The sequence below is a fragment of the Priapulus caudatus genome, unplaced genomic scaffold (assembly GCF_000485595.1).
Source record: "Priapulus caudatus unplaced genomic scaffold, Priapulus_caudatus-5.0.1 Scaffold326, whole genome shotgun sequence".
NCBI lineage: Eukaryota > Metazoa > Priapulida > Priapulimorpha > Priapulimorphida > Priapulidae > Priapulus > Priapulus caudatus.
Genome location: NW_014577387.1, coordinates 63,833 through 73,910, shown reverse-complemented (window position 1 = coordinate 73,910; position 10,078 = coordinate 63,833). Strand labels below are relative to the sequence as shown.

The 10,078-nt window shown below is 47.9% G+C and overlaps 1 long non-coding RNA gene across 1 annotated transcript in view; it reads left to right on the top strand.

Moving 5' to 3' along the window:
- The first annotated feature begins 151 nt into the window (after positions 1–151).
- The window catches only part of LOC106809090, a 33,870-nt gene continuing 23,943 nt past the window's right edge, over positions 152–10,078 (top strand). The window contains exons 1-2 of the long non-coding RNA XR_001393847.1: positions 152–181; positions 264–308. This is a non-coding gene — a long non-coding RNA (uncharacterized LOC106809090). The remainder of the gene's footprint in view (positions 182–263; positions 309–10,078) is intronic.

The following is a 10,078-nucleotide window of genomic DNA, read 5'->3' as shown; positions in this document are numbered from 1 at the left end:
ATTTAAATATTGGTCATTTAAATCTTCTCTTTAATTATGCATTGATGACTTCGCTGTGTGGGCGTGGCGGAGGACTGACCTGTATACTATGCACGAATGGCTGCCGCTGGTTGATTTCTCTTGGATAGGAATATAGCCAATCGCATCGTACCTAACATCGGGAATGAATCCAACATGGCGGGTGAGTGTGTAGGGGATTTTTTCCAACGCGAAAAATCCATTCTTCTTGCGACTTTATTCTCACGGTTTACTTTTAATTTCAGACGTAGTTCTCTGTCAGGAAGACACGGACGATATTGGAGAAACTGGTGAGTCAATTTTGTCCCATTGCCATTGGTATTAATTCAGCAGCTGAAATTACATTGGTATGCTGTATCATGTGAGTGCTGCGACATTCGCACTGTATCTATCTTCATGAGGTGACACAAATAACGTCAATTATATAATTAATAGAGCTACGGAAAACAACCGTGACAGTCATCAGTGTGCTACACGTACTAGTATTGGCGTGCATGGTTACAACCCCTCAAGTATCAGGACCCATGTTCTGATTAGTTCCGCCAGTGTGATAGAACTTCATGAATCATGACACTGACACTGACAGCCTATCACATGAGGCAGAATCAACAACATGTTATAGGAACAAAGTTTAGTTGATATAGAAATGGCTATGATTTATTGCTTTGAGCTTCCATCTGTGCGTGAATTTTTGTTTGCAGTAAATGTAATGTCCTGCTGTACTTGCTATAGCGTATTTTAATTGTGTGTGTTAATGTTATTGATTTGCAATATGCATTCTAAACACATAATAGTCAATATACACATATGTAATGCAACATTTGTGTTCTTTTAACCCTTCTTTAATAGTTGTAGTTGCAAAAACGCAATGTAGAGGAGTGAGCACGCTTGTGCAGATCGCCTTATGTTCACTGGCAGCAAGAACAAGTCCGCACCAGCTACAGCACACACGCCGCCATTGACTATATATATACTACATGGTGCCTAACTCGCCGCCGCACGGACCACAACTCACCGTTTTCAATCAGTTACAACTCCGGTGTTCCTGCAGGTGACGCCACTTTCCAACTATTGTTGGAATCGCGGAAGACTGCTGAACAAGCTACACCCGCCATTTTTGACAATCGGCCTGCCACAATGCGCTCAAATCACAGAAATTCCTCAAATATACATGCGAAATGATCCTTCGCATGCTACCTATGAAGACGGCGGCAGGGCTGGCTGCGCTGATTGGCTGCAGCAACGGCCAGCAAGTCAGTTGCGTAGTTGCGCAGCCTGTCTGCACATTAAACTTGCTTCAGCCAATCAGCGCAGCCGGCCCGGCCGCCTTCTTCATAGGTAGCATGCAAAGGATCATTTCGCATGTATATTTGAGGAATTTCTGTGATTTGAGCGCATTGTGGCGGGCCGATTGTCAAAAATGGCGGGTGTAGCTTGTTCAGCAGTCTTCCGCGATTCCAACAATAGTTGGAAAGTGGCGTCACCTGCAGGAACACCGGAGTTGTAACTGATTGAAAACGGTGAGTTGTGGTTCGTGCGGCGGCGAGTTAGGCACCATGTAGTATATATATAGTCAATGGCGGCGTGTGTGCTGTAGCTGGTGCGGACTTGTTCTTGCTGCCAGTGCTTATGTTAGCAGTGTATTGGCATGCAGCTCCCAGTGATGTAAACATTTCAAGTATAGCTCAGTCTGCTGACAGAAATTAGTAGATCCAGCAAAATAAATTAGAATATTTATATTCATCCTGACAGCGCACTAAATTAATTATATCTTCCTTAACGTAAAATAAATGATGCAATGTTACGCAGTGCGAGTTTACGTATTTGCACGTGGGTGAGTTCATTAGAGGGGACAGTAGAGAAAACATGCAAAGAGAGAACATGACATGCATGCCCCTTATGATTTCGTAAAGTTGCGTGTGTAAATGAGGATTATTTTTTGGTGATGTTTATAGATATTGTAATTCTGTGGCAGACATCAAGAGAGAACCATTTAGTGAAGTAATGGCAGCAGTTGTCAGGGAGATAGATGCTGTGGCTGATGAATGTAGATGGGATCGGCTCGACTAAATAAATACACTTGTATTTATTGCCAGTATCGTATAGCACTGGGGTTGTTAAACATGTATTAAAGGCATACTAAGCCCATTGATTATGCAATGTTGTCGAATGCTAGAGTAACTGGCACCTTGTGTAGTTAATAAGTACATAACCTTACATCCAAACGCGTATTAGTTTGTCCAATATCACTGCTGGTTACTAAGAAATGTCTAATTGAAATCCGCAGTCCAAAAATCAGTTGTTTACAGTTTCAAACCGCTTCTGGTGAAGCGGGTGTGATACAGATTTATAGTGCACCGGACATTTTCGCACACATGCTCGGCCGTACGCAGTGCTATCATCAGTGATTTCGTAAACATGTACGCTCGTGATAAGGAACCTTTTGTCAGGACTGTCCACGTGCGTCCTTGATTAGTACGTGTGTTTTACTCCATTTCCATGTTTAGTCCGTGGCCGTGGTTACACCGCTGACACCTCTATTTCATCTGGCGTCCAAAACATACGGGCCGCACAAATGTTTACGTCATCGCTTGACTCCTGGATGACATTTACGGCACGTAAATGATACGTTGATACATATCAACAACCGATTTCAAGTCTTGTTTGTAATGTAACCAGCAGTGATATTGGACAAATTAATACGCGTTTGGCTATAAGGTTATGTACTTATTAACTACACAAGGTGCCAGTTACTCTAGCATTCGTCAACATTGCATAATCAATGGGCCTAGTATGCCTTTAACTAGAATTGCACATTGTCCAATTTTGAACTGGGCTGACTAGTACTTGAATGCTTGGTTTTAAGTAAATAAATCTAGAATAAGCTAGACGTGTAATTTGCTTCAGCATCTAGTTGGTTTTTGCACAATACGATTCGATGAGCCGTATTTGTAATGAGGTCATCTGATGATTCTTTGGAGTACCTCGGTATCATTGATGATTCCTCTAGAAAGTGCAGCAAGTCAAAGTTACATTTTTGCACAGTTCGCTCTAATAACAAACATATAATTTAATACTTCCCAGTGTCCGTAATCAAAGTTTTTAATGTTGTTCAAAGAATTTGCAATTGTTCTGTTTGTTATGCTAATAGCTGGGAATTGGTTACAGGGTTACATCGTAAATGTGCAAGCTTAAGTCCACAATACCAAGGTCATGATCTATATTTATGTTCTGTTTGGCACATCTAGCTTATAAAAACTTGCTGTGGGTTACTGATCCACGTGCGCGTGTGCGTATGTATATATGCTATGGATTCAAGTGAAAACCAAAGTGCAGAGTATGTTTAGTTGGGTAATTGGCACAGTTACTTGCCAAAGCAATGCAGCTGATCTGCTATAATATAATGAGGCCACCAAAGATAGTTCTACGTGCATACTATTATGCTCGGGCATACATGCGTGCACATATATACGTTTTTTCACAATGAATCGGTCGTCTTCTTTATTCGTTTTGAATTGCCGGACATGTCGTCAAAATTTCAAACATCAGATTTTTGTATTAACATTTCGAGGTAACTTGACAAAGCTTATGATTTTACCCGCGAGTTTGGGATTGATCTGTAGGTTATTTTCTTCCATGCACATATATGCACCAGGCATGATGCTATAATGCAAGAACTCAGAAATGATAATTACACATTGCGCATGCACACGTGTATATACGCCCACCTATATACCTTTCACCATGATTCAGTCATCTGCTTTGCACGTTCAGAATCGCTCGATATGCGTCCTAACTTAAACCCGATAGTTCAGTGATAAAGGTAAAGCAACACGGAATAAGGCGATGCTTTCCGATAGACCCCCGAAAATTAGCCGCATTCGCGTGCATGTGCGCCAGGCATGCAGTTGTGGGCGACCGAAGTGTCCCTCATGATGCGTCCCGCCGACAAGTCGCAATCCCATGTGAATGCGACGGCGATACGAAGACGCGATACTTGTCCACGCACGCCTCTTGTTTTGTTTTTCTCGTGCGCGCGAATGATGGGGCGGTGCGGCTCCACAGGTTGTTGTGTGGCACCTATGTGTGTAAGTGATGTGTTCGCGGGCTTAAGAGACTTACGTGGCCGTCACGGGCGCCCGTTTACGCAGCGCGCGACGTTACGTATGTTACGTACGTGCCGATCGCACGAAAGCTTAACTATGGTCCTCTCTGTGATTGGCGTCTTGGTGTGCGTGTGGTTTTCGGCTGAGCAACCTTCTGATAGACGTGGTTGTTGTTGTTGTTGTTGTTGTTGTTGTTGTTTTGATGTGCAAGGCGCAGCGGCGACAGCAAGTGTTACACAGCAGTTGCGTTTTGTGTATGGTTGATTTCTTATAGCTTTGCTTCGTTGGAATTCCGATCTGAGTCAGCTCGTGTCTCTGCGGTTGAATGGGTGTATTAACTAATTAGCATGGATTATGTCTGCGAAGCTAATATCATGGTTTCTTGCTTGGCAACTTTTTTCGGTCGATTTTCGGAGATGTGAATTGTAGCATCTGCCTGGCATGTTAACTTATATTCCTTAAATAGTATCCTAACTACACAAAAGGTGTCTCGGTATAACATCGTTTGCGCGTGGACCAAGGGAGAGTATTTCGATACTCTTAAAGCATTTTGTCGAACTTAAAAAAATCATCTGAGTGATTGCCGTTTTCTTTTTAGATGAAAGATTATTCGTTTTAATTACTCCTCATCATTAACATGATGACTTTTTGAATCTGTCAGAATTACCATTCGGTTTGTATTGCTTAAATAATAACATTTAAGCAATTCATCATTCTTGGATTAGATTGAAATTGATCATATTTCAAAGGGTGCAAATGCATTTTATGCGCAACTTACTGTCAAGATTGCTCCCTGATTTTAGCATACTGCCCATTGCCTGTCTTTATATTCCTTATATATATATGTATATATATATATGTATTTATTTATATATATAAGGGGTTTAAAATGCTAAAGATGGTTTATTTCTCATTAGTTCATATGCCGACATCGATAAGTGGATAAAATGTAATAAGTGGCATCCCGCAGTTGCAGCCAAGTAATCAAAAAATCGTTCCTGTAGGTGGCAGCACGGGTTTACGTGACGATTCTTTCTCGCAATGGTGTCGAAATGTAGTTTGGATTGTTGCCAGCGCTTGACCTGCAACGATCCATGTTTGCTCGTCCGAAATCGTGACTTTTTTCTCGAGACGTCGTATCCTCGCACGTTTCTGAATGACACGAGGCGAACGTAGTCGCATGCCGACTGGCCTGTCTGCACAGTAGTTAGTGTTCAGCGGGCTGTGTGAGTGCAACACTGCAGGCAGCAGCGTGCGTCTGCGACGGCAGCATGATAACAGCATTGCGTGTTTACTCCGTCGCCAAGCCCAGAATGTTGTTGTCAGGCCAAACACAGTCCAGGTAAAATCGCCAACTGTTCGTCTGCTTCTCTCTCATCGTCTTCGCCGTGCTTGTTTTCGGGTCTTAATTTAAAGTGTTAGTAGCGTCTGACTCTCTGTCACCTGCACTACCTGTCCCACGTTGTTTAATTCCGTTGTTATGTATCACCCCCTGTATTAACACGTGGTGTGAGCATGCGACGATGAATTACGTAAAATTTGTATCGAAACTGGAACCGAAACTTAGTCGTAGGTAAAAGTCTCGCTCAGTTGCTGAGTTTTTCTCGTTAAATATCCTTTTTTTGAAGTTGTTGATTCGAATGAACCGAGCGTGTTTTCGAGTTGATTCAGGTTTCTGTGTAAAATATTGTTTTTTGTTACTTTGCTATTCTAATATGAGACTGAGACTGTTTCAATAATTGTGCCTGCGACGTTTTTTTTTGCATCCGCAGCAGTTTAAAATTTAAAACTCGTTCCGCGAAATTTAACGAGATTAAAACTCAGCGACACGCGTGGCTATGACACCGCTGTGAATGCAATAGAACAGCGGAAAGCTCGTCGTGGATTTTGCGGACTGTCGCGGCGCTGCTTCCCCGTGTTCGTATTATAACGTGATGTCGTGCTGCGAGACGTGCAGCCTGCGATGCGACCTGACACGTTCCCGCCGCCGCCGCCGCCCCTGCCGCCGCATCGTCACAGTCGCGATCGTAGCGACGCGATGCGAGCGAATCGCCAACAACGTAGTGTCCGCGAGTAACGCCTCACGCTCATGCTTGACCTCTTCCGAAACCGTTCCCTGTTTTCGGACCGCCCGCCTAAAATTCCGGTCAGATTGTTCGAGATAAGTGCCGAGCTGCATTGCTATATTTTTTAAGCCGAATTGGGCAGTCGATGGGTACTTTTGGGCGGCCGGGTTTTTCCGAAGGCATGGCTGCGCGGCCGGTCGGATGTAGATCTAGTTAGACTGGTGGCGTGCGGCGAAAATCGGTCGTGGGAGCGGTCACTGGCGACGGTGTCGTTGCCGACAATGCCCGAGCCTCGGTGGTGTACGTGTGGTGAAGTACGCGATGGTCGCACACACAGGTTGTTCCCACCGCGTCTCGTTCGCCTGTAGAGGGAGTGGGCGAGTTGTCTGTCTGCATCATTGCCATGGAGATGGGGATTGTCGTCGTCAGGGGCGGCGATGCACCGCCGCCGCGGAGACTATCTCACGCGGAGTAGGTTTGCTGGTTTACGATGGCCCTAGCAATAAAACCTTGTCGCGTGATGCGTGAGAAAAAGACTAGGGAAGATAGTGTGTGTGTGTGTGTGTGTGTGTGTGTGTGCGTGTGTGTGTGTGTGTGTGTGCCCATGTTCATGTGCGTGCGCATGGGTGTGTGTGTGTGTGTGTGTGTGCATGCGTGTGTGTGCGTGCTTGTCTGGATGTGTGGGTGTGTGTGCGTTTGTATGTGTGCAATGTTTGCAATTTTTGAGAGAGAGAGAGAGAGAGAGAGAGAGATAGCGGAAGGAAAAAAGAGGGGGACGGAGAGGGAGAATGAGGGAGAGAGGAAAGAGATAGGGGGAGAGAGAGAGAGAGCGAGAGAGAGAAGGGAAAATGGGAGAAGAAGAAAGGGAGGTGGGTGCAGGCATGGTGGGTGGGCAGATGAGCAAGTGAAGGAAAGAGAGAAAAAAACATACAGACAGACAGACAGGCAGGCAGAGAACGAGAGAGAGAGAGAGAGAGAGAGGTCGTTCTTTGTTGTCATACTCGCTCATCGCGTGAATGTTTCTTCATTAATCACCTGTCCGTTTGTGTACGTGTAATCGTTTGCTTGTGCATTTGCCGCGTGCAGTACGTGCAGCGCGGAAGTTTGGGGGCAGACATGCAGCCGCGGGTGGGCCGGCGAGACTGCAGGGGGCGCCCTTGGGGGCATGCAGCGCTGGGCGGTAGTCGTTGCCAGGAGCCCCGGGTGGGCGATCGGGGCAGACATGCAGCCCCGGGTGGCCGGCAGACATCTGCAGCTGCGGGTGGGCGGGCAGACCTTGCAGCCCCTAGCGGGCATGCAGCCTGGGCAGGTAGTCGTGCAGCGCCCGGGCTGGCGCGGTCGCGCAGACCATGCAGCGGCGGGTGGGCGGGCGAGACCCATTGCAGCGCAGGGTGGGCGGCAGGCGCGCGGCGGGGGTTCGAAAACGATTGGTCGGCCAGCGCTGTTGGGGGCGGGCCGGGCGGGCGGGCGGGGGGGCGGTGGATGGTGCAGGCAGGCATGTTGGAGGCGGGCGGCCGCGGGCGGGCGGGCGGCGGCGAGGCCTCGTTGGCGAGGGGCGGCGGGCAGCGACGGCGGGCGCGGCGGCGATTGTCAGGCAGGCGGGCGCGCGGGGGCGGAGCGGGTGGATGGTCAGGCAGGCGATGTTGGAGGGCGGCGCGGGCGGCGGCGCGGGCCGGCGGCGCGGGCGGGAATGTTTTGAGGGCGGTGCAACGGCGGGGCAGCCCGGCGTGCCGGCGGAGAGTCATCGTGGCCTCTCGTGTGCTCTGCTGCCTCCTTTAGGCCCGCGTGTCGGTATGTGCAGCAGGGGGCGAGAGGGAAGCTGAGGGCATACTCGCGCACGTGGCGGGTGCGCAGACCGTCGCGCAGGGCTGCAGCGTGGGCAGGCGGCGAGGGCACGGCGCGCGATCTGCGTTGACGGTCGCTCGGCCACCGCCTGGGGCGTTTGTCGGCTTGGGCACACGTGGCTGCCCATTTTGTATGATGCGGCCGCCGAAGTCTGCCTCGATCGTCTAGTAACTCCAGGCCCCAGTCAGGGTTCGTAGCGGTGCTTCCTAAGTCTTATAAGATTACTTATTTTGGGCCAAAAATAAAATAAAGGGCCGCCTTATTAGATAGCTTATTTTTGGATGAGAATCTAGAAAAGTATTAATAGTCCTTCTATTTTTTAATTGTTTTTATAAACTGCTTCTCGGGCGACTTAGCAGTAAGAATTGTTGTATATAATTATATACGGAATAAATTAAATCTGCTGTGCTTCGTGTAATTATAAATATTATTAGTGTATCTTTAATAAGTCGCTGATCCTCTCACATGGGTTGGTAGGGTCGGGTCTTTCCAAGCTTATAAGTAGCTTTATTTGCCAGAAATAAATACAGCGGCCCGTTGATTAGTACTTTATTGTTATCGGAGATATCCTCATTAGAAAAAGTTAGCTTATAGTGCTTATTTTTTATGCCAAAGGGACGCATTTTTGCAGAATTTTGCTGTGTTGAATTTCGGCGAAACGGCTTTATATCAATATTATAGCTGACTTTAATAGTCGGCTGATCTTATCAGATAATGCGAGCTAAAAAAGTGTCTTATGTTTGGCCTGCCCAGAAAGAGTCTTATAGTGCCTTAGTTTTCAACGTCGTGTCTTTACTACTATGAAGCGGCCTGACCAGTGGCCACCTGCTTCCGCGCGGCTCGGTTGCGTCTCCGCGCGCCGGAGGGCGGCCGGGGACAATGCTGGGGCATTCTTGCTGGCGCCGCAGCATTGCGCGTCGCTGGTTCCTTCACCGGATCAAGGCCGTTAGCGCCAGGGGGGGTTCGGGGTTCGCAACCGAAGCCCATTCGAGCCGCCTCACCCCGAGCAAAAAAATATTTTTTCCAAGAATTTCACCATTCAGGTATGCCACAGATGCGCTCCGATTTTAGTGTATCATTCAAATCCTCGCGTCTTGCACAGCATACTCCCACCCCTACGCCTCGCCGCTCGTCGCTTCGGCTCTGACAATTGCCTAAAATTTAAAAACGAACGCCCCTCCAATATAAAGCTGGCTACGGGCCTGCTTACCCCACGCCGCTCGCACGCGCAGAAATACTGAGCGAGTTAGCGCGAGATTTATTTGGTCTAGGTGCTGGCCGCGCGGCGTTCGGTAGACGACGACGCAAAAACAGCGTCGTGTGAGTATTTGGCGGGCGATTACAGAATAGCGGTCATCGCGAGACGTGTACCGCTGCAGACACGCCATGCGCGTGCGTCGCGTGCGTGCGTGGCGTGCGCTGCGTGCGTGGGAGTGCGTGCGTGCCGAGAAGTGCGTTCGTGGTGTAGTGTGTGTACGTGGCCATGTGTCGTGTGTGGCGTGCGTGCACCATGTGTGCGTGACATAAGTGCAAGTGCTGCACGAAAAACTTGCCAGCCCTCAAGTTGGCCGCAGCGGGCCTTTGGAAAGTATTAATTACGAGTGGCGCCAGCACTAGGTTGTTACCAGGCGCGGAGATCAATGATGCATCAATATTATGAAAAGAGAAACCTGACCGCGGAAACCGGAAGTTGTTGCGAGCCTCTAGCGGCGACAACAGCCACGCAATGCTGTTTGAATAGTTATTCGCCCTACTTAAGATCGGGGAATATGATCGCCTAAATCGTAAAGTATCGTTAAATTTTCCATACAAAATATCGGGAAATTTTCCGATAAATTCTCAGGACTGATCATCAAATAAAAGAACGCTGAAAATCTATGAATAGACGATTACATCATTTTGTTTCCCAAACTGGGACCTCGCCAATGGCGGGGCTATGTTCATTTACGGGCTAGTTTGCATTGGCGCCCACACGGTAAAAATTTACTTGGCCTCGCATACGCGCAGTGGCTTAATTTGAGGCAGACTTGCATACTCCTGGTG